Source organism: Harpia harpyja, chromosome 7 (assembly GCF_026419915.1).
Source record: "Harpia harpyja isolate bHarHar1 chromosome 7, bHarHar1 primary haplotype, whole genome shotgun sequence".
In the NCBI taxonomy this organism is placed as follows: domain Eukaryota; kingdom Metazoa; phylum Chordata; class Aves; order Accipitriformes; family Accipitridae; genus Harpia; species Harpia harpyja.
The window spans coordinates 54,283,462-54,311,222 of record NC_068946.1 but is presented as its reverse complement, the minus strand read 5'-3'; the positions used below and the strand labels follow the sequence as shown (position 1 = coordinate 54,311,222).

Sequence of the window (27,761 nt, the reverse complement as noted above, 5' to 3'; positions counted from 1 at the left end):
TTACTTTTTGGGTTGTTCGACTTCATTAGAAGTTGAATTATACTGTTTGTTCTCACTCTAAGAAACATGCATCACTAACATGTCATATAGTTATGACTGATACGTTCTCTAAGCTTTCTTCCCCAGTGTTTATTGTGCAACAGAGTTGGCACCACTACCTGTTGAAATTTGATAAAATCATGACTTCCACCAGAAGGAGGCACTTCTGAGATTACTGTAACAAAACCAATAAGCAGTTTTCCCTCTTATTTCTGCTGGCTTTTCCACTGGCTCCATCTTTTTCTAATTTTGACATTGTCTTTCATAATTTCCTCTCCTCTGGCAGCGCTGTCCTTTTGCTAAGCCTTATGCATGAAGGTTGTCTGAGAAATCCTACCAGTATTGCCCAGCACGGGGGTGACGCCAAGCTTCTGCCCTTCCCTGAGCGCGGCGTAGCTGGTGATAAAAATGATGGATTGCACCTCTCCTTCTCAGGTCCTTTCAAATGCTTAGGTGACCCAGTGCTCATGCTCAGCTGTATTAGGGTAGGGTCACAGGGCCTCACCCTCTGACTCTTTGCAGATTCCCTTTTAATATTGCTGTGAACTTGCATTGCCTTTTTCTTGTTCTTTTTATGCTTCAGCCTGGAGTTAGCCTTCTGGCAACTTCCCTTCCCCCAGTCGCTTTGTCTTCTCCTTTGGCTCTGTTTTAAATCACTTTGTATTTCTGGATTCAACACCTACAAGGCTACGACCTCTTCAGTGAACTTGAAGAATAGGCTATTCTGTGGGTTTTAGTCTCACAGGGTCACAACTGCTGCCTCTGCTGTCTGGGAGGAGGGCACATCAAAGTCAACTGTCCCATTTTTTGGCATTCAGACTCGAAGTCAAAAAAAGAATTGTGGCTGTATCTTTGGGAATTTATGTCTCCCAACCCATGAGTTCTTTTAGGTCAATCAAACAAAAGTGCCAACGGCTATGGATGTGCTCTTTTATCCCTCCATCTCCTAAACTCCTGGCTCAGCAAAAAAATTAATCAGGACTGTTGCAGATGTAGAGGCTGGACTCCAAAGAGATTCCTGCAGTGCCAGAGATCACAATCTCTGTCTCTCCCCTTTCCTTTGTGCTCCAAGACCTTTGAGTGCAAAGACATTTCAAGAGAAGCTCATCTGAACACTGGCTTTCTGTTCTCAGGCTGGCAGCAGAAGCCCTTGACTCCATCTGTGCAATCAAAGGGAGAGAGAAGCTCTTCAGCGCAGCCCTGTACCACCCTGAGGCAAAGAGAAACTTTTCAGTAACGCCCTGTAGCACCCTGTGCAGAGCTAGCACATGTTGCTTGTGACCCCTTGATGATCCACTTTGTGAATTAGCATGCATCCCTTGGTGTCTTTGGAGCAATCGCGCTGTTGCAGGAAGCATGTCCAGAAGCTTCTCTGGATGCTGGTTAGTGGTGTTTGACCTTCCTTACTGCTATTCCCACTCCAACAAGATTTGAAGGAGACGTTCGCCTTTGAGCCCGTTCTTGGCTTCTGAGAGCAAGGAAGCATAGGTGTTCTTACAATACTTCAGAAATCCACGTGGAAGGCAAATTCCTCTCTCTTATTTACTAGTCTGTGAATTATGCCTGGAAATTACCTAAATTTATTTGTAACTAGTTGAGCATCTTGTGATTCATAGGTGTCTTCCCAGTAGTACTGCAGTAGATGGTTATACACATCTAGCAAAGCCTCCAAATTTTATTTTCAAACTGCAGACTGTGAAGTGCGATTGACAGTTGCTGAAATTTATGGCATTTGTAGTTGTAAAAGAAAATGTACTATTTGAAGCAGAACCCCTACTGCATTTGGATTATAGGTTATACATACAGAGCATTTCTGACATTTCTGCGCTGCCCCTAACGAAGAAAGAAGAGGGGAATTCAACATTTAAAGGTTTGTAACTAAAAGAAGAGCTCTAGAAGTTGGAAAATCTGCTCATAAAATTCGCTCACCTCATTTAGGAAAATGGGGTGATTTAAAATGCCATTTTGAGATTGACATGAAAATTTGACGACTGTATCAGCGACTGTTATGTAAATGGTTCTTGAAAAGTCTCTGGATCATTTACTCAGAGGCGTATTTAAAGCAGGAAATGACTTATGCATGCATTGTTTCATGAACTCATACTGTGATTTTTTTTTTTCCCAAGCTACTTGAAAGGAAGCTCAAAGAATTATGAGCGCATAGAAACCCACGTGATAAACAAGGGCAGCAGAGCAGGTACGGAGGTGACATGAAAACAAAACCTGGGAATAAATACTGAACAAACAACTGATACAACAAAACAAGCTGAATGAAATTGCTGAGCAAAGTCTTGACTTGGGATCTTTTCAATGTGAATGTCAGAAACTCTTTCAGGAATTTCACTTGAAGACAAAATTAACACTTCAAGCTAAGATGTTCTGATAATACCTACCTGTCTTAGGCATTGATCTAGGGTTAACTTCTAGGTTGCTTAGGAAGGATTCTGGTCTTTTTATAGGGTATTGTCTGCTTTTAATCCTTGACGAATGATTTTTTATGCTGAGGTGAGATGGTTTTAGTCATGAAAATGACTACGATAAAGCATGTCAACTGAATATCAGAGAAGGTACCAAAACACTTTAGTCAAGACATTACAGCTTGTATGAAGGGTAAGGCTTTTAGGCAATTTTTTTCTTGCTCCCATAAAGTTGTGTGAGAAGGTCATTGCAAGTGAATAACCTGAGCACGGGGAAGCACAGAGAGACGTGAACTTGGAAAAGAGACCGATTTGGCAAAGCTGTTTTTACAAGGTTTGTTTACACTGGCAGGCACTTTGCCTAAATAGGAGAGCTATTTCATTCCTGAATTTCCTATTCTCTCAAGATCCTGTGTAACTTTGGACATATGAGTTAACCTGTCATTTGATTGTTTTCCATCTGTAAAGAGCAAATGCTACTCTCCCCATTGCGTAAGGGCATTAGGAAGGACCGAGCTACCAGCATCTGGGAGCTACTCAGATACTTCAGTGACGTGAACCGTATGATTGCCTAGATAATAAGCAAGGAGAGACTAATTCAAAGATCCTTTCCAATAATATTATTGCTGACCCCAGGTTCTGTAATAATGTATTTGTGATTTGATTTATTCTTTCTAGAAATCTTTTTAATATGTCTTTATTGTTTCTGATTTAATTAATCTCTATCCAGTTCTTCAGTTTATTAGGATCATTCTGTTTATACTACCTACTAGCTCCTGTAGCCACAATTGTAGTACAGAAGAGCTTTACATGTTATGTACCTTTGGTTAGCATAGTTTCTATTTTCTTTTAAATACTTTGTTAATTACCATGTTGTGCAGCATTGTCTTGAAAAAAGGTCTGTGGGAAACATCAAACCATCTCCTTGAAAAGTATGTTGGTACAGAAATAATCACAAAGAAAACCCTGTTTGCTGAATGGGCTGTAATTGCACAATTTGTGTATCACCAGGTTCATGTTCGAAGCTGTGTCCATAACAGAAAGGCACCATGGCCTATCTTCAATTGACTGTTTCTGCTCCTGTGAAAATGTAATTGAAGTATTAAACTTGACATGGGCTTTTCTTTAAGCTCAGATTCATTTCTAAGTTTACAGATAGAAGCAACATCTCTGATTTTATGAGTATGGCTTGAGTACACTTTTATTCTTCGTTCTCTTTTCTTTTTTACTGCTTATCAATCATTGCAGGTCAGTTTGACTAGATGGAAAATAAACTCTGGAAAAGGCTAAATGTTGACTGCAATGAAAATATATCTGTATACCTAATGGACCAGATGCCCCTCTATCCAGAGAGAACAGATTTTCTTCAACATGGAGGGTTTTTCAAAAGCTGTTGTCTTCTGCCCTCTAACAGACTAGCTTTGGCAAAAAAAGGAGGGTTATCTAACTTGGTATAATCAATAACTTGACTGTGTTTCCTTCAGGAACGACAGGCTCCTTCAGGTACGAGTTTTCATTTGGTACCTTTTTAAATCTATGCAAACCATACTAGGGCATTAATCTTCAACACTTTGGGCTTTTAAACCTGACAGTCCACATACAAGCTCCACTGAGAGAGGATCTGGAATGATAAAGAGTTTCTAGTAAGGATGGCTTTGGCTTTGTGCAGGCCTGGGAAGATCAGGTCATTCTAACACTGACAACGCTGACCCTCACGGACAGACTGACTGCCACTCCTTTGACTTAAAAAAAAATATATTTTCAGAGAGCCCTGGGGCCTGCTGTTGTGATATTCTCAGTTTTATCTGAGTAAATGACAACGAAAATTTCCAAAGATGTCAGAGTGACTCCGCAACAGCAATACCCTGTGGATACAAATCTGAATGAAACTGCTGCTGGCTACAGCTGCTGTAGTTTAGATAGAGAATAGCATTGATAAATTCAATATAGCACTTCTGCTTTTATATTTTTATTTGAACTTGTGATGCCTAACTCTATTTTGGAAGTAGAGCTAGAGAAACCTTCACAGTTTCGTAGTTCACATTCATTAATGGCTTTTAATTAATAAACTAGAGTCAATGTACTTGCCACAGCCATGGAAAGAGAAATATGGCTCCGACCTCCTTGGCATCGTGCCTCTGTCATCAGCTGTCCCTGGACTTGAAGGCGGAGGAGAAGATCCAGGGTCATGAAAGTGAAAAGGTATCAGAGATTGTTTCTCACATTTATCTTTGCCCGTTGTACAGGAGAGGCACCTTTGACCTGAAAACTCCTCCGTGCTATCTAATGATTGATTGTGCCATACTGGGATGAGAACTTATTTCTCATAAAATACAACTGAAAGGCTGAATTCTGAACTATTGAAGTCCCTGTTTGCTCAGTGCCCCTTTTCTGGGGCTGATTTAGAAATGTCCTTGGAGGAATCCTGTCATTTTTTGCCTCCCTCAGAGCTGTCTCCAGTGTGCTCTGGAGGAAAAGGGCATGCTGAGCCTCCATAGTTAGTTATAAACAAAGATTTAGTCAATGTAGACACTATGATTGGATTTTATGGTATTCTATGCATGAGCCAAACAAGAGAAATCTTGTGTTCGAAAAATTGGTTTGTGGCAGCAGGAAGAACTTAGTCATGTAACCTCTGATTTGCAGGAGGCAGAAAAGCAAGGAAGAAAACAGTGCTCAGAAAAATTAAGCGTAAATCAAGGCATTGTGGTTAAGATTTAATCCTTGTTTTTTAACAGAGAAAAAATGTGTAACTCAAACACTGAAGAGAGTACATTTATAAATCTGAATAATAAATCAAGAGAAAAGCATGTGTTTAGACAAGGAAGTTTCTTGTGTCCCTCTTGAAATATATATATATGGTATTTCTTATTCATTCAAGTTAAGAAATAAGAACTTCAGGACAGTAAAAACAAAATTCTTCGCTTGGCTCCACAGGGTAATAATTCACACAGTTCATCTCCATGTGATCTACACATGTTGAAGAAAGATAAATCAAGCAATGGACAAGAGTTATTAATTGCCCACATAAAAGAACTTGGGCCTGACATCATGCGGGTGGAAGGGATGATCAGAGCAGTGGAGTTTGCAGAGAACAGTATCTGAAAAATGACTTTTTCATGCATCTTCCCGGATGTATTTTGCCATGCCCTCTTTTGCCATCAGCTGCATGTTTGTCTTTATGCAGGGTGTGGAAAAAGCTTTTAAGTGGAAAAAGGAGAATTAAACCTATCCTCCATATTTTGCTTCTCTATGTTTAGTCCCTTTAAACACTGGTAAATGACCGTCTTACCTTTCTTCTGTGAACGTGGATCAAAGCCTGTTTTATTCAGTGCCTCCAAACACCTGATTATCTTTGGTACCTTTTTTCTTTGCTGTCTGTGTGTGAATATCTCGTTGAGATTGAGATTTGTCAGTGAAACAGATGCTAGCCTGGCCTCTGTGTTACTTGCTGTGTATACTGAAAGAAAAAGCAATAGATATGCTGTGAGGTTTCAAATCCCACAAAATTGGATTTTGCCTCAAAGGAAGGAATGTCTCTCTATTTTATTGGACTATACCAGTAATCCATTGCTTATTTTTATTTGCTGCGCAGAAAGTGAAAATACAGAAGTGCATGCATATATCAACATCACTAATTCTGATAAGACAGTTTAATAAATAACTGAAACTGTATTTTTTCAGTGCCACCATCACTCTGAGCTCTGAAGCGCTGAGCACTTTACAGGCAAAACAGGCCGGATCCCTTATTCTGAGATTTTGTGTTCAGTAGCCCCAAATTCTCACCGCTATGAAGAGCCTTTTGTGCACCCAATCACGTCTTTTAGGTATTTAGATATTCAAAATACCTTCTGTGCAGAAGCATCAAAGATCAGGGCCTAATGGGACAAGAAGCAGAAGAAAGAGCTCATTGTCAGCAGGTAATAACTCCTTGTCATTCTCTGTGGGAGGCTGGTGGAGGTTAAAAAAAAGATTGGGAAAGATCGTTGCTAAGCACTTGCCATATCATCTCTTGGTTAACCAGCACCCAGGATAGCCTGGTTTTAAGCTCTCCTTTCCAAAACGTTTTCAATAGCTGTCCTGCAGCCTTTTACTGGAAAGCGAAGCTGAATTTACTTAGTCTTCTGAGAGAAATAGGTATAGCTAAATATGAAAAAATACAGCATTATTTGACCCCTCTGAGAGCCCTCTGGAACATTTTGTCTTCATATTAACTTTTTTCCATCAGTATGTCACATTTGTCATGCCATGTTACTTTTGATCCTATTGCTATTTAATGTAGCGTTGTTGTAATTTGATCTTTAACCCACATTTTTCTGTAAATGCACGTTACCCCTATGGGGATGCGAGAGGGGGGGAGTCCAGAATGGCAGCGTGGCGATTCCTCATCAATTCTGACAATAGCAACCAAAATTTGTCTGTCTGTAGATGCAGAAATAAGGCCCATGGACTTCACTGTGTTACTTTGTCATTTATAACATCTTTGGAGATTTGCTTGAGCTCCATCGTGGCAACATGGAAACTTGTGTCCTAACTTGAAATCTTATCAGAATCCATTTCTGTGGATGAAAGCCTGCTGATTTCTCTCCGAAGCCAGAAAGGAGGCTATTTGACATTTGTTTGTTGGCTAATCTGTCTGAGAAATCTTACATAAACTCTGGGAGGGGAGCTGCCAATTTCTGCACGTTGGAGGAAAAATGCTTCCTTATTTGGAGAGGTTTGCTCCTACTCGGGGCCACAAGAGTGGTTTCCAAATGCTTCTGGTATTTGATGACTGTGGCATAACTTTGGAAATCTTTGTGCGCTTTATAGTCCTCCTTTCAGCTGTTTTGAGAGCAACTGATGTGAAAGGGTGGCAGTCGGGGAGAGCTTTGCTGCCTTCGGAGGGTTTGTTGCTGGAGTGGAGGGGAATGAAGGGAGGATGGGCTTTTTCTATGCCAAAAACCACCCACAGAAAACCCCCAAACACCCCCCTTCCTCCTTTTTTCTAGATTTTTTTTGTTTTGCTAAGGAATAGAAAAGAGCAAGACGAGAATATGTCCGAATTTCTCCGAGACGTCAAGGGTGGCCGCTCAGCTTCAGGAAGGGAGCGCAGGGTCCTCGCCAGCATCGCGGGCAGGATGTCCGTGGGCAACAGCAGCGGGAGCTGAGCCCTTTCCTTGGCCGTGGCCGTGCCCGCATGGTGTGATCCTGCTGTGGTGTGATCCACGCCGTCCTTTGGGACAAAGGGTCCCTTCCACGGCCATCAGGGTCGCTTTTGCGGCAGCGGCGTGAAGCCAAATTTGGGGGCTAGAGTTGAGCTTGCTTCCATGGTAACTGACCTCCGTTGGTGGATCTAGTGCAGAAACATCTGTACATTAATCACTTTTGTGGGCTACGGAGTTGCTGCCAATGCTGTAATGCAGGAGGCTTCGGAAATACATGTGGAAAGACTGACCCCAGGGACTAAAGTGGTTATTTGCGGGGGCTGCAACTGGGGAGAAAGTTTCTTCTGCTAAGAGTCTCTTTCCCTTTCCTCTGACCTATATATATATTCAACGCACCCTCTGCATTATGCTTTCCTCAGTTTACCTGTTTTTCTCCTCATATTTGAAGAGCTGTTTGTTTAGAAATGTGTATTACTGTTTCTCGGGAATTTATTTGCTCACTGCCAGCTCCAGAGTTGGTTTTACATGTTTAATTTTATTATGTTCATGAGGCAACGTTGGCAGGAAAGGCACTATAAAAAGCATTCATTTCATGGAGTGGTACAAACATGTTTTCAGCTGAATTGATGACACTGAATATAAAACACTTCTCATTTATGCTTCCCCTTAAGGTTTGTTTAATGAACTAAAGTTTTTTGTATTACTTAGAGGTGCAGTTCTTTCTACCCATCCAGAAAGGATACAAAACTTATTATGCATTTATAGCTGCTGTCTCGTGTAAAATAACCTATTTAGGAATGTTTCTTCACGAATCTTAGGGTGTCACGGCAATTCCTTGAGTCTTTTCTTTTTTCTTACTATTTCCCCTTGAACCTTGAACTCTTTTATTGTGAACGTATGAATAAAAATGACTACACATGTGGAAAATCTGGATTCAGAAGCCAGTTGTGAAGCTATCTCGAAATTTTGATGCAGATACATGTTTACACTGCGAGGAACTAAGGTGTTTGAGATACACCAGCGTTTTTAGTCTTCAAGTTGCGTTGACACTACCTGTGAACAAACAGCCTTGATTCCCCAGTGCAAATAATTTATTGAATTTACATATAATATTTTTCCCTGGCAGTGGGATAGTATTAATTAAAATGCTCGTTACAACTTATGATCTGATACTTTGCAAGAGGCACTTCCTTAGGCTATTAACAAGGTCTGTAATAAAAAGCGCATGTTTCCGATGCTATTTCATACATTGGTGTCTAGAGGCTGGAAGTGGTCCTGTCTAATACTGCTCCATCCAGGATTCATCTTAATGCTTAATTAGTTTTCTGGTGAGGTTGCACGGGTATGCCAGGTCATGTAGGGAAACTGGGAAAGATAAGACACGTGTAAAGCAGAGCCTGAAGAGGGATAATTTGACCGTGCCGCTTTCCCGTGCGTACAGGAGCTGACATGCAGTTAGTGCTTCACCAAGGGATTAATCTCCTGCCCATCATATCAGCTGACCTATATTTTAATGTAAATATTAAAAACAGTTAGAACGAGGTGTTGCATAAAAGGCCGCGTCTTATGTTCTCACTGTTGTATCTCTTCGTCCTCCAGCGTAGCTCCTTTGTCTACCTCTGGCACTTGCGTGTTGGCAGTAGCTTCGGCTGGAATCGCTTCAGTTTGGGCAAAGTCAGTCATTTATCAAACTCTCCTCACACCTGAAGTGCGAATCAAACTGACAAACATCAGTGGGCAGAGCAGATGAGGGCGGCCTCAGGCCTGTTTGCGTGGACTGGTTGGAGGAAGCTGTTAGAGAAAGTAAAGCACGGGCAGAACTATGGGAGGCTTGTTGCAGAACATAGAGGTTACCATTTCATATCAATAATGGGTATCGCGTCAAGAAGATGCCATATGCCTCACTGAATATCTGATAGACATAGGAGACTTTGAACAGAAAGAGTTTTTGAGCCAATGACTTATCAAAGGCTGTCAGAATAATCATTTTTTCCCTGATTTCAGTCAATTGCTGTCTGACAATTGAAAAGCAAGCCTATTCAGAGAGCGTTCACCCACGCTGGTGCCTGATCCTCAGTGCTCTGCAGCCATATACTTGGAAGCAAAAAGGAAAAGTACACATACGAAGCACCAAATGGAGGTTGTTAAACACGAACCATATGTGTTATTTAGCTTTGGAACATAGTGAGGTTATGAAAACCATTCTTGGAAAAGAAGACAAATACATTTCCTGTACATCAAAATAATTTGTAACAAATAGATGCATGAAAAGCTTGCTGAAAGATGGGGCACAGTAAAGATGAGAGAGCCCTGAAATTCAGCTTACAACTGGAGCCTATTTGTGCCGCGATAATGAAGTTCAGGCAGTTGTCTAGGAATGTGATTAAGCATGGGGCATGATAATGATTGGTAAAGGATTTTAATTTGTTTTTGATGGACTTTGTAGTCTCCCGAGTATGAATTGGAAACATACTTCCAGTTCTCACCAATGTTATTGAATCTGAACTCAGTATTACTCAGTAATAATACTGAACTTGGTATTCATCGGTGTCAAATCTGAACTTAGAATTAAATGGAATTAAATGGAAGTATCATGGTTTAGGCTTACCTGTCCATGTAATTCTCAAAACTTACTCTGTATGCAACATTAATTCATTTTTTTATTTTATGAGAGTGGGGAAAAGAGGATGCCAAAGGCTACCCGCAAACCAAATATTGTACAGTGCATAGTCAAATGAAATTTGAACATCAGTGATTACATTTTTAGTAGGATGAGTGTTCTGACTGAAATGCAGCAATCTGTCACTTGGCCTTTCTGTGACATTCAGTGTATTGAAATTACCAGGGAGATTGGTTTTTGACATGCTAAATTAACTAAGTTAGAAATTTGAGTTTTATCATCTCTGCTGATTGTTACAGGGAGAGGGAAGAGTTGTTTGTCTTTTATTTTCTAAGCAAGCTATTCAGGCAGCAATTAATAATAAAAAATTAAAAATATTCTCTAAAAAGGTCATCTTTGGAAGTAATAGAATTGGTTGATTAAGAGAAACAACTTTTCATCTGAGCTGCAGCAGTGCAGTGTTTGTACTGAATGCTTTCCCTTAAAGTCCAACATAACCATAATTAGTGTTTATCCGCATGACATTTGTCGTTGTGCAAGTCACCGCATTGCATCGGGGCATTGAGTCTCTCCTGGTCAGACTGGGGTTGCTCATGTCCACCCTGCAGTGGCTTCTGGTGCAAACCAATATTTACTTTCTTTTCAGGGTAAAGGCATTAATTTTGGATCAGGAAACATTTTTGTTACCACTAGTTTGTTTTCTTTTTGTGGTGGTTGAAGACAAGGTCAAATTAATTGCTGATGTAGAAGGCAATCTTTCATTGAGAGAGAAGGAAGACGTGGCACCTATATTAGTAGGTGAAGAATACACTATTTAAAAGAACCTTTTAGGTATCTAGCAATTTATGTTCTTGCCCATGAATGACCATGTTTCACTCCTGTTTTTTTTTTTTCTTGCTGTGGTGTCTTCAGAGATGTAAAAAACCACTTGACCTAAAGACAAATGATGCTTCTCTGAAGACTGTGCAAAATCTGCTGCAATCACAACGCTTACATTTTATTAAAAATTGAACAATGAAATGCTGTTTGTAATTATATTTCCTTTAGGATGGGCGACATTTTTGTTTTCTTTCCACTTATTTTTCAAAATGTAATTTTTGTTTCTGATAGGTAAATTATAAATCCATGTAAATTGTGCCAGGCAATGTTACTGGGACCCTCTCTGTAAAATCGAATGTTTCAGATCTGAATTTCTGTTTACTCAAGCAGTCGTTATCTCTGAATGTCAACAAATCCATTTATTTTTAGGTCTCAGGCAAATGTGAGTCCTGGACAAATGTGTAAATGACATTTCTGGAAACTTGTAATTGGTAATTAAGTATCTACATCACTGGCCTTGTCACGAAAGATAGATTTCACTGGTGTTTATCAATTATCTGAGACTTCTCCAACCTTGGCTTCCTATTCCTAGGTGTTAGGTATGAATTTGTAGGCCTTATGCTAAGCAAATATTTAGAGAAATACTTGGCTAGTCTGTGTGGGAGAGTAGAGGGACTTCAGGAGTAATAGAATGAAATTAAGGAAGGATTCCTGTCCATGAGGTCTCTTAGACCAACTTTCTCCTGAAGCAGAAAGAGCTCCAAAGTATGTGAGATAGAAGGGCAGATTAGATGATCCTAAACATTTATTTTTAGTAGAGATTTCAGGATAAAGTAATGAAATTTAAAGCTGTGCTTGAAAATGGATGTTTATGTATATACACACAGAGTTATTTTGGCACTATCCAGCACTAGGTGAACAGCGTGGGCAAAGCCGTAATTGCAGCCGTGCATGTGTAATTGTTAATAGAAAATTCTGTGGGCAGCTTGACTTATTGCCAGGCAAATTTAGATGAATGGAAGCATCATCTACATCATTTTTGACAGTATATAAGTGCGTGAATTAGAGAAGGCTTCTTTGCTCATTCATTCCACTCTTGGGTTTTGGAAGGCAGTTTCAGGTAGCAATGGCAGTTTGTCATCAGTTTATGAAATTTCGATTTATGATGTGTTGCCTACACTGGGAGTGTGGTGAGGCCAGTTGCATTGCCAGGACTTCAGCACGCTCATGCTCCCTCCGGTAGTCCCATCCTGAGAGCACATGCTGAATTAATAGAAACAGATGAAGATTAAAGGAAGGTAAAATATAGCATGTGATTTGTGTGCATATGTATATACCTACAGGCATACATAAATCTGCTCGGTTCCCTGTTTGCATCCAAGGAAGAGTTTGCAAATAACTCTTACTCAGGATGAAACCACAGGAATTCAGTGTGATGGTGTGAGCAGCATCCTCTCCCAAACAATGTGGTCAAGGATGGGCAGTGTTACGAAAGCTTCCTGCAAAGCTCACATTGCATCCTGAGACCAGGAGTCTAACATGAGAGGTAGAGATTGATGAGATGAGGACAATGTATTTAACGGCTAATTTAGATGAAAAATATATCTTGTAGGAAACCAAGAGGATGTTTCTTTGTCAAGTCTTTACTTTTTCCATGTCATGGATGGGGAGAAAAAGAGCACAAAGCACTGACAGCTCGATCCAACCGCTGTAATTAAATGTGTGTGGGGAGGAAAGGAACCTAGCTGATCTCAGGAAAGCTTTGCTTTCCATTACTTCATGTTTATGCAGTGCTGACTTCACAAGGTGTTTAATTCACATAAACACCTAAATGTCTGGAGACTCGCAGCACTGCTCCTGTGAAGGCATCCTTGGCTTGCCTGAGCTCTGCCCAGAGGTACGAAAGTCCCATTGCCAAGTCCGCTCGCTGTGCGCATACTGGGGGAAGGCCACAGCACAAGATTTGTAGATAAGGCAGAGGAGAAGTGCAGGATTTCTTGCTGCTGAACCCAGCTGAAATGCTCTTTCGTTCTTTATTAATTAGAAAATGTAACAGTATGATCAGGCACGGTACAATGCATGCAGCGCATCAGCAAAAAAGTGAAGAGTAAAGTAGTCGTGTCGCTTTATCACAAGGATTCAAGCTGTTCTTTTAATTATAGACCAAGTTAGTTAATAAAAGTAAAGAAAGAAAATGAGACCTCTTCTGAGTAGTATACAGTGTACTGTCAGATCTTTTCCCATTTAATGGTAATTAGTAGGTAGAAGAGTGTGGTGCTTCACCATTCTGCCACCCTCCTGTTACACGATACGCATTTATATACACAGTTTTAAAAATAAGGGAGCAGCGGAATTTGGTGTAGGTGGAAGTTGAGTCTCAGAAGTTTTGTCTTTAAGCTTTTGGATAATATGGCCTTACGAGCAGTGAGAGACTGAGGACAGATGTGTAATAATGTTCCCTAATATTTTGTCTTACGGTGCGCAGATACCTTCTTAAAGCTAATTGTTAAAGTTTGCAAAACACGTAAAGTTAGGTGAAGCTGCTGTAAAGTAATATGAGGTAGGAGAAACATTCTTGTGTTTTAATGTTTCAGGAAGACTCTTGACAAGTCGTACATTTACTTCATGATTATTTTCTTTTTCAAAATGCTTCCCCTGTATAACCACCTTCCATTACGGGGGTTCACTCTGGTTTCTGGGTCTTGCCTTTTCTGGGCTCAGGGCTCTGACATTTGGGAGGGGGATGCTCTCAAAGTGGGGAGGTTCCACAGCTCTGCACCGCGTTGTGTCCATCAGGATTTTGGGATTTTGGCTGAATGCTGATGATAAACCTGTCTTTCCGTGACTTTTGCCGAACTTTAGCCCTCTGTGTGGTGGCAGATTGCGGGGTCTTCTGCAGTGGAAACGGAATAGGATTGCAGGAAAGCACCGTTATTTATGTTTTGAATTAAGCATTCGACATCAGGAAGGACCGGATTTAAGGCTGTGCAAACTTCATCCAGCTCCCTTCTCTGCATGCGGTGTGATAGAGTCTGTAATTACACCTTCTCCGCGGGAACCCAGTCATATTCAGTGCACATGACAGCAGCAACGAGGGGAGGATTAAGATACCAAAGCAAGCTCAGTTTGAAGCATTTAAATTTGTGATTTAAATATTTTAAATGTTTCTGTATTCATACAAGCTTTGTGCAATTTGGAGTGAAAAATCACCTTGGCCGCTTTAGCACCTACTTGGTAATGAATTAGGTCAGTAATAGGGTGGTGGGAGAGATTAAGGCTGTGCGGTTCAAACACTTCTATATGAATACTTAAAAAATAAAGTTTAAAATGCAGAGATAGCAGCGATGAAGCTGCCAGAGATGCTGGAGGCCGAGCGGTGGTGGGAGGCGAAGGGAAGGGAAAGCTGCCGGCCAGCTGCCTGGCGGGGGGACAGCAGCCTTGGCGGCACAATTTGTGGGGCAAAACATAAAAGTTTTACGCCTCTCATCTCAGATTTCTTGTCTTACTCTTTGCCATACGTTGTGTGTGAATTTGATCGCTGTTATTATCGCCTTGAACTTACTTTTTGGGCAGAAATAATGCACCTCACCATTACGGTTATTACTATAAACTTTCTCTGCGTTCACTCGTAAATAAGAATAGCACGAAAAATGGGGTTTCTCTCCCCGGCTGGGGATTTCGTCTCTCCATGGCTTTCCTGAAGGCTTGACTGGGCTGATTTGGGGTTTGTGATGCTGGCCCTGGCCCAGGGGCCGTGCCCCTTGGAGTCACCCAGGCCCTGCAGGCTTGGGCTCGCTTGGCTTTCCCCAACCCTAAACTGGGGAATTTTTGAGGAGATGGCTCCCTCGTGTGGTGGCACCACACACAAACCTCCTCCGCTGCTGCCCTTCGGAAGAAAACTAAAAATCGTTCTTTTTTGCCATAGTAGCAGTCTTAACACAGCCTTGTAGGGACCTTTTCGACTGCTCGAGGGGCTGAGAAAGAGAAAAAAATTGCTGAACTCTTGCATTACTCTGTTGGGCTCAAGGCCATCGTGTCATCTACCACTTGCATTTGAGAAAGAGGTGCAAACCTGCTCATGACATTCTTATTAAAGCACGATGAACAAGCTCACTGTATTAAGCTGCTGGGAAGCCTTGCTATTGGGGACTCAATATTCAGAGTAGTTATTAGTGTAGTGCTTTACCGATGGGCAGGGGAGTAATTTAGCTGAGCAGGAAAATCATAAATAAAATAGTGGTGGTATTATACAGAAGTCTAGGGAACTTTGAGGGTAAGCAACAGTAAGCGTTTCAGCAAAATCTTTTTTGCTGAATGTAAACTCTTCCCGAGGCTCCATGAAAGTTTTTGACTTGAGGTTAAGTTGTAGAAAATATAGAGCATGTTATTAGAATGGTGTTATAGGAAAATCAGTATTCCTAGTGAAAATCAGTATCCTCAGAATAGTACAAAATTTTACAATCAACTACGGTTACTCAGTGAATATTAATTAAATGAAATCAGTATATAGCTGTGGTCTATTTACTATTTAATCTATTAAAAGTTCAGAATGAAAACTCTGGCTGTTATTATGCATGTACAACTTCATGGCATGAAAATTGGATCTAGTTGGTGTGCAATGCTGCTCTTGCATTGCCTCTGTGAGACTTCCAGGTTCTGCAGTGAAAATTTTTTTCCTTAAAATTCAGGTAGTGAGCTTCTCTCTCTTTTGCATTTAGTGGGTATTAGGCCTGTCTTTAAAAACTGAACTTGCTTGCAGGTTAGCCTACAAAAGAAACAAAGAGACAAGTGAATTATCATCATCATCTCACTGTTTCAGTGTCATGGGTATGTGTGTGTGTGTGTTTCTTCTTCATATTTCATAGCCAAAGCTTGTATCATCTATTTTTTTATTGTTGATCTTTTCTGCTTTTGGGAAAATACTGTTTTCTCTCTCCTAGTTTCATAAAAATTTAAAATAATATTTACCTTAAAAAAGACTAGACTGGGAGTGTTTAATTAAGATTTTTTTTTTTTTAATGCAATATCAGAGGTATTTCACTTACAGATTCAAAGCATCTTTCTTTCTCTCTGTGACCATACCATTAAATGTGCAGCTGTAGATACTTAACTCACTTCCTTCTGATCCGATCTTTTTGGGGCATGGTGTTCCAAGCATCGTCTTTCTCGTGTTTTCCAGTAGCGTGTTGTAAAATACTCAAAATAAAGGGGCATCTGTCACAAAAGCCACCACATTCCGAAAATATTGGCTGGATGAAGCCACGTCTGCTCTTTGGGAGCACGGCTGTGCAAAACGAGACCTTCTACAAGTGGGGAACCACGAGCAGAACTGTTTTTTATTGGCTGCCTTATGGTTTGCAGGGAAATACACAGTATTATAATTATTTGGAATGGGCTGCCCAGGGAAGTGGTTGATTCACCATCCCTGGAGGTATTCAAAAAGCGAGTGGACAGGGTACTCCAGGGCATGGTTTAGGGGGCATGGTTAATGGTTGGACTCGATGATCTTGAAGGTCTTTTCCAACCGAAATGATTCTATGATTCTATGATTCTATTTTTTCCATCTTGTTTTCCGTGTAGTGTTGAAAATTATTCGAGAAGGAAGCTGAGCTTGATATGCTGAGATCAGGACTCTTTTTGTCCTCTCCCCGCCTCGACGGGAGAGCAGAGGGAGGTTGGGGAAGCGATGCCGGTACGGCTGCCGAGATGGGACCCAGCATCCCTCAGCGGACAAGCGTCCACACGGACCCGTCTGTGCCGTGCCGCCTGGGGCCAGGGATCACTCCCAAGGCAGATGCCTTTCACGGCATAGACTTATGTGTTTCTGGTTCATTAAAAAAAAAAAAAAAAAAAGAAGAAAAAAAAGCCACCAAAACTCTTGCAATTTAGACAGCTGGTCTGGCAGTTGGTAATGTGATGGCCTATTAAAATATTTATGCTATTTGTTATTTAACTTCATTTGTTTTTTTTAAAGAATTTGGAAATGGGCTGATTAAATAAAATAGCGTGAGGTCGCTTCGGTTGGGAGTGACATGTATTGGCAGAAATCTGGGGGCACTGGCAGCACAGAGGACTAATATTCTGTCTTTCACTCTCCTATAATCTAGTCGTTTTGTTTTCGTTCTGAGCGAGAGGAGGTGCTGATAAATATGCTGAAAATATTTTCACACTTCTGTTGGGTGGAATTTTGATTCAGCAACTGGTACACGAAGGCCTGGCTTCATGAAAGCTTCTGAGTCAGTGACAAGACTCCTTTTGACTCAGCCGTAGCAGTGGAAATCAATGTTAAAAATGACACCCCCACCTTAAGGTTTCAGTGGCTTGTTATTTTAGGTCTTCAGAAAACTCACTGTGCAGATTTTAATGAGGGATCCAACTCTTAAAACTTCTCAACTGTTTAAACCATGATGCCCCAAACACAGTTTGGACAAGTTTCAAGTATCATTTAATTGTTTTCCAAGAGAGAACAGCTCTCTTGGAAAAGCAGAGTGGCTATTTTAATTAGAGAAAAGTAAAAACAATATAATTAAGTTTAGCATCCTCAGGGAGTGACGATACCAAAAATGACATCACCACTTGTAAATTTACAAAGGGAGATTTTAAAAGCAAGAGGAAGGGAATCCATGTGTCCACTCAAGGCAAAAGCTGAACAAATTGAGTCGTTCCTGGTGTGCAGGGGAGCCCGTGTTGGATGTACACATCCTCGTGCCATACAGGGGAGGGGGCACTGCACACACGGTGGGGGGAAAGTGAAAAATTAACGGTGTCAGGGCAGTCAAAAAGGCATTTTCACAATAATAAAACCCCCAAAGAAATGGTCACCAACGATGGCCAACTTTTCAAACAAGGAAAGAGTAATGGAAAGGACAGAAGAGAGAGAGGGAGGGAAAAAGGCAGGAGAACAAGTCCCCAAACTGCTCCTTTTCCAGTGCCCCACTAGAAGGACAAACTTCCTTGAAAATTTATGCAAATTTGTATTAAACAAAAATATAACTAGCTAATCAATCTGCAATTCAGCTACATATTTAGCTAAGTCCCGATACTGGCTTCACTAGGTTATGTTCAACTCTTTTGACTTTTGATAGCTCTGAGTGTTGTGAAAGCTTTAGAACAGAGACCAAGAGGTCAATTGTAATCTATGTTCAGAGATGGTGATACAGCATGAATAAATGGTGCTAGACATATGGAGATCAAATTAGTAAAGCTTGGTTTCATGTTAACCATAGATAATACGGTGTGAAATTATTTAATTAGTAAAAATCCCTAGATATTCTGGGAAACAAAAAGGAGCAGATTGGAAGAGAAGCAATGTCGAAGTGGTCAAGGAGATGAGTGAAGGAGTCTCCGTGGCTTCATATTGTTACTAGAGGAGTGAGAAAAAGGGCAAATGTTGTTCTCTGGTGAGCTGGAGTCTTGTTAGCTCTGATGTACGTGCATGGTGGGGAATTGGCACGCAGGTGCAACGGCATGTCTGTACAGATGGGTGTCCGTGCGCACGGCAGCCGCATCTCCAGTGCTGGACCAGGACCTCAGCCCTTCCTGACGTCTCCCTTTCCTTAGCATCTTGCGTTATTTCTGTGTTATTCCTGTGCTTTAAGGTTGTTATTTGCAATTTTATAATTTTTGAAGTGTTACTCATTTTGGAGAGCTGCTGTTTAGAGGCTGATCTTTATTAGGGCTTTTACAGATAACACTATGGTAAGTTGTTGATGAACACTCCGTTTGGGTTTTTTTTTTTAAGCTTGAGAGTTTCTAACTTGTCCTCACAGCAACCTGTTGCTCAGGCTTATATGTATTTCCCCTCAGAATACATGTAGAAGCTTTTTTGGGTGCTCAGCTGGTTAGTGTTTTCCTCTACCAGCCACCTGGATGGGTTGGTTAGACCATATTTGACATTAAAATTTGCTTCAAGTTCTAGCAGCAGGGAAAGCTCTTCCTTCTTGCTCTTTTCTTCCTCTATTATTTTTAAACTTTAATATACAACACTGCACTGTTATTTCAGTCTTTTCATGACCTGGACTGTGAGGAAGGAAAGGTGATTAGATAGCTCGAGTTGGTCACCTTATTTAAATTCTCTTTGGCTGATTTGCCAGGTAACTGCTTTTATTTTCCATATTCTTGTGGTTGCAATAGCAAATGAAAGAGGAGATAGAGTCACAATACATACAAATCTTATTTCAATGCTTATGGTTTTGCTTTTAATTAAGCTACATTAAGTCACTTAAAGTTAAAATATGCATCTTATTTTTTTGTACCTATATTAAATGCAGTGGTTGATACATTTGATTCTGTGCTATAGGATTTGCTCATCGTGTACAGATACTTTACAGAATTGTTACACTTCACAGTCAAAATCTGGATGTGACTGGGTTACGTTTCATTGCTTTTTCCTAAACTATGATTGCTGCAGGACAGTTTATCTATAACTTAAGCTTGTGGTTATTGTTAAAAAGATTTTTCAAAACAATCATCTTTCCCCCTGTTTTTTTTGTTTTATGTTCAGTACAGCATCACAGGGGAAATTTGGGTTCATAACCTTGCAACTACTTAGAATTAAAGATCTGAAAATAGTTTGGAGAGAAGGCACTCAGATAGGAAGTGGCAATCTTTACTTTTAAGGGATTATAGTGGAGCTGTATCTCCTACCTCTTCCACACTTTCACTCCTGCTATGTATGTGAAGTTCAGAAAAGCAATTTACAGCCTGAAGACCTCTGAGCATTTTTAATGGTTCTGTTGAATCTTATATTCTTTCTTTCTTAAATAATTGGTGTAACTAACAGAGGGTTGAGTAGATGCAAATCCATTACTTGGCTTGTAATGTTTTCTATCCTAATAGATAGTATTTGGTTTCTTGCTTATGTTCCTAATTGCCTTTAGGAATATTTTGCTTTAAAATATTAAGACTATTTATATATTTTCTTTTTATATATACAGAAAGGAGGAATCGGGAAGGCTGATGGCTAAGAAAGCTGGTTAGAGAAAGAGTTGCACTTTTTCTTGTGACTTGAAAGAAAACCCTCTGAGCAGCTCAGTGAGCTCTATATCTTTTCAATTATGGCAGTTAAACTGATGTTTGCATTTTGCCAAATGACTGAAGAGAACAGTGGCCCGAAATGGTGTTGATTTTGTTAAAAAAGTGAACAGAAAATATGCCTATGCGTGGCCCTGACAATGCTTGTCTGTGTAAAGCAGCATTATATGTGTCAGCAATTCCTCTTCAAATTTGCCAATATAAAAGCTTAAAAATTCTCTTCTGATACCATGTGCTGCATAATTCAGTTTAGGATCTAAAAATAAAGCACGGTTCTTTACAATACTGTGCACACGCAGAAGTGAAGTAAACACGTGTTAAATCTGTTCTGAGCTGTCTGATTAAAATAATCTTAGTGTGAAGGAAGAAGGCAGGAGGGCCGCAGACAAGCATTTCTGAGAGCAGAGAGGTGTTGTAATGCTCTTCAGAATTAAAGCTGTGAGAGACTGTGTTCATATACAGCATGTTAAAATTATTAGGGCTCATATGGGTGCAAAGATGTTGGCAACTTGAACTTGAAATTTCTTTAAGCATGGCCTTAGATAAATTCACATTAAATCAGCAACAGGAGGTGAAACTCTGATGAAATTGTCTGGCCAATTGCTTTTAAGTCTGGAATTTCATTTTCCAAACATAATACTGTGGATAGGGAAACAACAAGTGAAAATGAACTGCAAGTTATTTTACTGTTCGGGGAGACAACAGGCTCTTTATAGTTCTGCTCTATAGCTTAATTTTTAGGGCCTGTATAAATAGAATTCAATCCACCAACTGATTCGGAGAGGATAATCCATCAATATTTAATTTGGTAAGAAAGAAAAGGCTTTAAAATAATGTAATGTAGTTCATGAATCAGATGCACTGTTGGATTCCATTATTAAATGTAGATGTATAATATCGGTGGCCTTGTGTTTGTTATTTTAATAATTCTAATTAACTTTTGGTAATTGTAGTGGATCTGCTGCCAACTATCCCGGCTATGATCATTATTCAGGGTTATTATTTTCAGTAGACAGTCAGCCAGTGAATATAGGAAGTTTTATGGCAAACTAAACTTAAATAGCACAAGAAGGTTTTCTTGTTGAAGAAAAATGCCTCTTGGTGAACTTCATCATGATCTGTCTGTGTTTAAGAGCTTCTGAGAGATTCAGGCAATCTTTATGATAATGTAGTAATTTACAAAAACCCCTATAAACAGTATTTCACTCTTTCTCCCTGATTATTGATTAGTGAGATTTGCGTGAAGAAGTACAAGCTTTCTCCCTTACAATTACCCCGGTCCTCTCTTGGCTGTCTTTTTATGGTCCCACACTCCATTTTTTATACCATGGTGGTGGTTGTAATAGTGATAAACTGAGACACTCCAGCCTGAGCAGCTGCAAACATCCTAGCAATAGAAAACAAAGCCATTTATGCACGCAAGGATGAATTCTTCACTTACGCTGAATGACACTTCATTGCCCAAGAAATCCACTGAAGTAAGGAGCTGCCGGTGAAGATGGCTCTGAGAAATGAGCTTGTGGTCTTTGTCTTTCCCCTTGGCAGCCCGTGAGACTTCTCTTACATTGGAGATGGCTCTCTGGAGCTCGTCAGCAGTTTTGCTTGTCTGGATTAGGTCTTTGTACAGCTGCAAAAATGCTATCCCGTTTCAGCTGGTAAAGAGTGATGGGCTTCAGTTTCTCATCAAAGATGTGTGCTCAGTGCAGGAAAGAAAAGCTGCTGTCACTAGCATTGCGTTGCTGAGAAGCAGTTTTAAAAACAGTAGATTAAACCCCCCCCCCCCCCCCAACAACCCCAACAACCACTACAAACTGTTATGATACCCAGAACTCTATTTCTAATTTATTGGAGATGTAGCTATCTATAAAAGTTGGAAAGATTTCTTTTTCTGCCACAGCAGCTTGTCCATGGGAAGGAACAGTTGCAAGCCCAGAAGTTTATGTAACCTGACTTTATTTCATTGAAAAATAAAGAAACTCGTTGGAATTTGAGTTATTGTAATTTGAAAAAGAGATTTGTAAGGGTAAATTTACAATGGTCCTCAGGGTAAATGAGTAGAGTGAATGAAATGCCTTGCAGCACCAATTCCTCCTAGACGTGTTCTCGTTCTTGAATTTACCACATTTCTTTTTAAAGGAAGGTAGCTACTCTCCAAAATGTTACTGTCATCTCTTTAGCTTAACAAGTGAAGGTAGCTCTCATGGAAAAATGTGTTAGAGGTAGAGCAGAGCAGCTGAGATTTCTGGGAGCAATCAAGCCCAGATGACAAAACCTTGTCAAAGACTTGAGGAGAATTTGAACACTGCAATCATCTTCTGTTAAGACCTGAAATACAGTGCTGGGAAAAGTAACAAGCACTTTCCTAGCAGTTTAATGTGTGAGTAGATTTAAAGGAGATATATTGTGTATTTTTAATTTGGAAATAGAAAATTTTGGAAGTAAATTGAATTAATCCCCAAAGAGTGTTTGGGATGTACTTTAAGACTCCAAAATAAAAAGGAAACTCAGAATGAATTTACAGATTGCGGCTATTGAGGAAGATGCGTATACGACACCCTACGAGTACAAAGTCAGACTGTCATCTGATGAAGTTATTAACACTGAGAGATAGTACCCATTAAAATAACTGCTAATTTCTTATGCTGCCAAGCTAGCTGACTGCTCTTTCTTCAAAGCATATTGTGTTGCTGAGAGAGTTATTGAACTTATTCTAAGCCGCTAGACAATGCTCATCTTCAATTTGCCCATCAGAACATCCATACAATTATTTGGGGCATCTTCAAAGTGTTTCATTGCTTTTGAGTAGATCATTGAGATAATGCACTCTCGTTTGATAGTGGCATGCCTCCTGGATGACAATGTCAGAAAATGAAGCCCCCACCTCACAGTGATCTTTTCCTTTCTTCCTACACATCACACAAATGCAAACTCTGAGTTCATATATAACCTATAGATTCCTCAAAAGAAATTAATCCTAACTGTTTTTATCTCATTTTCTGTGTATTGCCTACTGCAATTTGGTCTCTTAATTTGTTTTTGCAAATGATGAATTTGATTTCCTGCTATCAATGAGTGTCTGCCTTTCGGTAGGCTCCAAGCATGACTGGCATAATGAAAAGTCTTCCTTGCATTGGAGTTGTAAGTTTTTATATTAAGAACTTCTCTCTCTCTAATAACTAAGATCAGATGGCAGATCTTCCTATTTCTTCACTCCAAGTTGTCGCTAATCTTTATCATCAAAGTGAATACGAATAATACTTATGAGGGTACAGCAAAAGTAGAAAAAAAATGTGGTAGTAAATGGCAAATCCCAGTGCTTTTCTTCTGTTGACTCTCTATAAGATCCAGGCCTTTAAAATACTGTTGCTAAAGAAACATTTGTGATTTATTAGGGGTTTCTTTTCATTGTTGGGAATAGGTGCGGGTATATCTTGAGCTTTTTTTTCGTCTTGAAATAGAAATCTTTTTTGTTGTTGTTTAGAAAGTGTTCATATCAGAACTGTAATAGTATTCTGTTTTTATTTGGCAGTGACGACACCAAATAAAACATTAGACCCTCGATTGCTATCAGGCAAGTGGGAGAGTTGTTCTAAGTGGACGTGTAGATCCCTGATGTCCAAGTAAAATTGGTTTTGGTCTCAGGGTACGTGCAACGAAATTGTGCTGCTCTCTCCCAGCACGGTAAGTAGCACCCTTGCCTCTGGGGTCTGTACTTGGCCCTTGTATCGAAAAACATCGCTACCCAGTGAACTTCTATTCAAGTTTTTGTTTGCTGACAGATGGGAAGCATTCAAAGAATGTGGCTCGAACCAATGAGGTTCTCAAATTTACAGCAGTTTTCACTCGACAGTTTATTTTTTATTTTTTATCTACATCTCAATTACATAGTAAGATGTTCTTTTTAAAAACTTGTTTGTTATTGAGATATAAATCTACTTATTTTAGTCATGTAGTGCATGCCAGTGTAATGCAATACAAGAAGATTACAAGCTGATGGTTAGATGTTAATAACAGTAACACAAAACATTAAGGCAAGTGACATTTACATAAGTATCTTGATCTTAATACATGTAATTTACATATGAAAATTTAATCACCATAGAGATAAACAGCTGCAATGTTTAATTAAACTCTCCACACAAAATCAGCCTGCAAGAAGTAGTTTGTCACTGCTAATTTATCACAATTCTCATAAGTATTCTTTAAAATAAAAATGCAAAATAAATGACTCTTATTGATAATTTAACTTCTGGTTACTTTATCGTATTCTCAACAGGCTTTGATGATACGATTACAATATGAAGATTCTAGGCTCATTTTCTCACAATTTAGAAGACAAAACATAAATATATGGAGAACAAATGTATTTGTTTACAGACTTAAGGGTCAGCAGTATGGCAGCACTAGAGTACAATTTAGGCAAATTTAATGCCGTGATAAGTTATGTGTAATGAAGGGATGCGAGTCTCTCTCTGTGGGGCTGTTTAAGGAGGAAACAATTATAAGTGAAAATTAATGCCGGCATTATCGCGGAGTTGGAACAGGCTCCTCGCTCACAATATCACTGACTAAAACACACATTTTAGAAATCAGAGATGTGCTGACATTCAGAAGTTATTGAAGCCTAGGCTTTGCTTCCAGTGATGTATTTTAAAGCAAAACAAAGTGCTCAGTATCTTAAAAGAAACAATTTACATATCTTTCCGGGGATTCTTCAAGAAAATTAAAATTAGAAGGTTGACTGAATCCTCTTCACAGCACTAAGATAGCAATGACAGCAAAAAAAGGGAAGTTTTTTGTAACTTCGGGGTAGGTGGGAATGGAGAACAGATATTTAACAGTTAGTACCTTAAAGTACCTATTTTTAGGTGTGAAATTATATTATATCCCAAGTAGAACAAACTGTATAACAAGGCTGTGACTTCTGCATATGCTAAGAATTGCCTGTTTATATATAGATCTACTGAATTTCCTATACCATGGTAACCCCAGAACACTGGGAAACCTTGGTTTGCATGTGGCAAATTCACTTACTCTTATGGACCCATTGAAAAGATGACTCTTGGAAAACACTGTTTTTACCTGGGGTTTGGATTTTGTTCTATTTATTGCCTGTATCTCTTTTTGTGTTTAAGGATGTGATCATGTAAGGTTATTTAGGTGACATGCCTAAAGATGATGCCCAGCTCACAGAGATCAAATGGGGTTATTTGGTCCTGGGTTCAAAAATCCTTATTCTCAATTATATAACAATTTAATTAAAGTAAAAGCTGGGTTAAATTCAGCTTTATATTTATAAATGGACCTTGTAAGAGAACTAGATGTGAGTAAAAAAAACGCTCAATAAGTAGGAATTAGGTCTCACTATAATGCTAAATCAATAACATGCTGCAAAACCCAAAATCAGAATTCAATTTTAAAGCTATGCGACTTTTTTGTTTGTTTTATTCTGAATTCCAAATTTTGCAACATAGGTGGAATTAAAAATGAAGAAACCTGAAGTGCCATTGTCCTGGTTTCAGCTGGGATAGAGTTAACTGTCTTCCTAGTAGCTGGTACAGTGCTGTGTTTTGAGTTCAGTATGCGAAGAATGTTGATAACACTGATGTCTTCAGTTGTTGCTCAGTAGTGTTTAGACTAAAGTCAAGGATTTTTCAGCTTCTCATGCCCAGCCAGCGAGAAAGCTGGAGGGGCACAAGAAGTTGGCACAGGACACAGCCAGGGCAGCTGACCCAAACTGGCCAACAGTGTATTCCATACCGTGTGATGTCCCATCCAGTATAGGAACGGGGAAGGGGGGGCGGGGAATCGCCGCTCGGGGACTGGCGGGGTGTCGGTCGGCGGGTGGTGAGCAATTGCACTGCGCATCATTTGTACATTCCAATCCTTTTACATTCCAAACTGTTGTCATTTTATTAGTGTTATCATTATCATTATTAGTTTCTTCTTTTCTGTTCTATTAAACCGTTCTTATCTCAACCCACGGGTTTTGCTTCTTTTCCCGATTTTCTCCCCCATCCCACTGGGTGGGGGGGAGTGAGTGAGCGGCTGCGTGGTGTTTAGTTGCTGGCTGGGGTTAAACCACGACAGCCATAACTTTCTGCAATGCTCATGCGTCTAAGTAGCCACATCATCTTTGAGGAAAGGAGGTAAGGTCTTATTCTTAAAATATTATCCCACATGTATAATGCTAATTTGTTACTTTTTTTTAACATTGACTCTAGAGAGTGTTTTTTTCCAGTTCTTGAATGAAAAAGTATTCCTCAAGATTTATTGCATTTAGGGCTCAATTTGGTGGCCGTTTCAGTTGCCCTTGGGTGCTCTGGCTGGTCCCCAGCTGCCATGGCAGGAGCGAGCAGATCCTGTGCTCTATGTGCTAGTCCCATGCGCGTGCCTTGGATACCCTAAAGAAGTGGCATGTGGTGCCTATGCTTAAGCAATTGGATCAAGCTCTTGTACTCCAGAAATCAAGAAAAAGGTTTTAAGTGGATACATTAGCAACCGTAAAAATCATACCTGGGAGAGTTTCCCAATAAGGGATGTTCCACTTCACAAGAACTGTGGAAGGAATAACCTCTGTACCAACTTAAATAGGAAATATTCTCATTACCAGGCAAATACTGTTTCAACTTTGATTTTGGTGTGGTTATAATGTGTCGGCAGGCAGCTGATCCTAAGTGGCAATTTCCTGGATATGCTGCTATTAATTGCTTTGTGTTATAATGCATATGGTCATGATTTGAACTAGAACGTAGCATATTAGGCACAGTTCCCTAGCAATTAAAATATTTGTATTCAACAAAACAGAAGAAGCGGAATGAAGATTACCAGAAGTAAGTAATTCTGTAATTCCAGCATGTTAAATCATAGATTAGGACTGCTTGCTGAGATCCATGAGATCTGTAGGTGCAGAATGTCTCAGTGCTAAGAGGAGAAGAGGTGCTAAGCAGAAATGCAGCTTTGGAAATGTATATAATTACAGCCAGAAAAAAAAGTGCACGAATCTTTACAAAAATAAAATTTTAGAATATTGTTGGTTTGCAGTCAATATAAGTGAATATGTTTCATGTTACCACCTAGGCGTGTTCCTGAAAGTTGCTTAATTCAGTGATTTGGGATGTCGTTAGTTTACTACTGTGAAGAGAGAGTTGTGTAAAATTAAGTACACTGTCTTCCTCTGTTGCGTTATTTTTTTAGCTCATAACCCTCCAAAATTCAGAAAAATGAATACAGATCTGCTCTGTAAGATCTGTTTGCTTGAAGGGCAGCATCTATTACAGTAGAAAAAAATGCCTGGTTCTAAATAGAATTCAACTGTAATATTCCCCCCACTCTAAAATTATTTATTTAAATAATTACTTTTTTTTTACATGTTTTTTTTAACATACCATGATCTCTTGTCTGGATATGTATTTCTTCAAAATTCTCTGTCAGTGCAGGGCAGATCACGCCGTTAAGGCAGGAATGTCTATTTTTCCATTTGGTACAGGTGATTTTGAAAGACTGCAATGTGAGGTTCTTCTGCACTTTAACTGTCATCAAGCACTATTGTAATTATATTTTGTATACCCTTTTTTGGATACAAGGTATCCTTACACATTCAAGCTAACCTGGTTATTCGGAAAGCCTTTATTTAGATGGTTGATGGTGATGTAGTAGTTATACACATAAAATGCCTAATTGGGG

General features: G+C 39.7%; 1 long non-coding RNA gene across 1 annotated transcript in view; it reads left to right on the top strand.

The window, feature by feature from the left end:
- Positions 1–25,583, top strand: part of LOC128144606 (uncharacterized) — a 196,970-nt gene extending 171,387 nt beyond the window's left edge. Inside the window, exons 4-5 of the long non-coding RNA XR_008236135.1 lie at positions 23,605–23,756; positions 25,550–25,583. This is a non-coding gene — a long non-coding RNA (uncharacterized LOC128144606). The remainder of the gene's footprint in view (positions 1–23,604; positions 23,757–25,549) is intronic.
- Positions 25,584–27,761: the final 2,178 nt, after the last annotated feature.